The following is a 1,952-nucleotide window of genomic DNA, read 5'->3' as shown; positions in this document are numbered from 1 at the left end:
GCAAATAGGTAATTTAATGTTGAAGTCTGGGGCACTACAAGGGTTAAATGCTGAGAGTGCAAGGATTGAGGGCCAGTTTACACTACAAAACGCACTCTGGATGCAGTCTGTGAATAAATGTGGGTTTATACTGTGTTTATGTTACACAGTGTCCAAACTATTTTGGAATTAGAGTTGTACCTCTTTAGTAAACCTATTAGTGGATAAAAAAAAGCCATTTGTATTTAAAATCTGTATTTCCAATATATACACACACATATACACAAAATCTTAGAACAGTTCTCCTTTGTACAGTATTGCTCCCGCTGATTCAGGTCCCAGGGAAATCTCATAAACCCATCACAATCCCAGAAGATTTTTCAGTATGATTTTGATTATCAGTTAGGAACTGAAAGGCGGCCGTTTTCATCAGCAGTATCCAGAATCTTGCATATCACCGGAGATTCCACCTGAAGACATTGTATAAAAACACACTGAATGGCACTTCAGACAACAAATATGTTGGCATATAGTACTAGCAAGGGTTAAAAGGGGAAATCCTTCTGCAAATGATTGTTTCTTTTAGGACCTTTTTTTTTTTTTTTTTTTTTTTTTTTTTAAAAAGCTTGGGTATGGCAATCTGACTCTGGTATCCCAGCTAACATGAAAATGCCAGTTGCCTGGCTGTCATATTGATTCAATGCCTTTATTACTTTAAAGTTCTGATTCAAATATGAGTTTATAGTTAGAATTTATGTTCATGGCCAGTTCGTCACAAAATACTGAAGGCAGAGACAGGCAACTATTGCAGGTTTCCTTTAATTGGAAGAGTTCTGCTGCCCATAAACTAGAAGATTTTAGAAGAGACATTTATAAGAATATTTTCCTGGACAACTAGAATACCCTAAAACAAGGTGGCAGGTAATTTAGGGTGTAGAATCCGGTAAAATTGGTTTTGGGTAGATTATCCTACCAATGGCATTACTAATAACCGACATAACATTTAAAAAAAATCACGAGTAGAGTAAATTTATAAGCAATTCACAAAAATGTATGTATTCATGTCTACACTATTTTTTTTCATTGTATCTATGGGGAGGGGGGGGTCATGTTTGCCACGCAGGCTGGGCCCCACACCATCTTTTTTTGCTGACATAATCAGGAAGCTGTCTATTGAAAGGTCCTAGCAGCCAGCCCCCTAATGACACTGCACATGTGCAGTGTCTTCTAAATAGCCCCAAAGCCTACTGGGATGCATGGCATAGGTATCCCAGGAATACCAGGAATGGTGGGGGGATGTCATTCTCATCTAGTCAAGAAAGGCAGAAGCTAAGGCTGAAAAAAGGGTATCCCCCAAATATTTTTTTTATATTTTGTGATTTACTGAAGGAATGTAAAGGATAATGGGAGTGGGAGTGGGGGGGGGGGGGGGGTGAGCATGCAATAAATATGTAAAAGTGAGAAAAGGTTCGCTTTAAATCTAGTTCCATTTTCTACACAATCTATATGATCAGGCCTCTTAAAAGCTAACTTTTCACTGATCGTTTAGGATGAAGTGAGAAAGCTGTACTTACCCCAAGAACATACTGGCAGGTTTGTGGCTCGAGCATATATACAGTAACAGCATGTGGGGACTCTGACTCTTTACACCTATCAAAAAGAGAAGAACAGCAATCACACTATACGTTTTTGCTTAAAGTTCACATCACACGCACTTCTGGTGCAGTTTTGATGCAGTTTTCTATGTTCCTTTACTGTTCTGTGCATTAAAAATGCAGCATGTTCTACTTTTTTTTCTGCATAGGAAACTGACTGGAACTGACTGTGCTAGTGTGAACTAGAGCCATTGGAATATAGGGAAAACACTGTGCATGCATTTTTGATGCAGAAAAAAACACACTGGACTGCATCTAGTGAGAACTAGCTCTAGGGGCCGGTTCACACTATAGAAACTCAGTCCAGATGCTTTCCGG

At 38.9% G+C, this 1,952-nt stretch overlaps 1 long non-coding RNA gene across 1 annotated transcript; it reads right to left on the bottom strand.

The window, feature by feature from the left end:
- Positions 1 to 217: 217 nt before the first annotated feature.
- On the bottom strand, positions 218 to 1,632 carry LOC149463337 (uncharacterized). Its single transcript, XR_016312491.1, has 2 exons — positions 1,554 to 1,632; positions 218 to 449 (listed from the first exon to the last, which is right to left on the bottom strand). It is a non-coding gene; the product is annotated as an uncharacterized LOC149463337 (long non-coding RNA).
- Positions 1,633 to 1,952: the final 320 nt, after the last annotated feature.

The sequence above is a fragment of the Staurois parvus genome, unplaced genomic scaffold (assembly GCF_062004578.1).
Source record: "Staurois parvus isolate SC_StPar_1 unplaced genomic scaffold, SC_StPar_1.0 ptg000155l, whole genome shotgun sequence".
NCBI lineage: Eukaryota > Metazoa > Chordata > Amphibia > Anura > Ranidae > Staurois > Staurois parvus.
The sequence above is the reverse complement of the archived record's forward strand: the minus strand, read 5'-3'. Positions and strand labels throughout refer to the sequence as shown.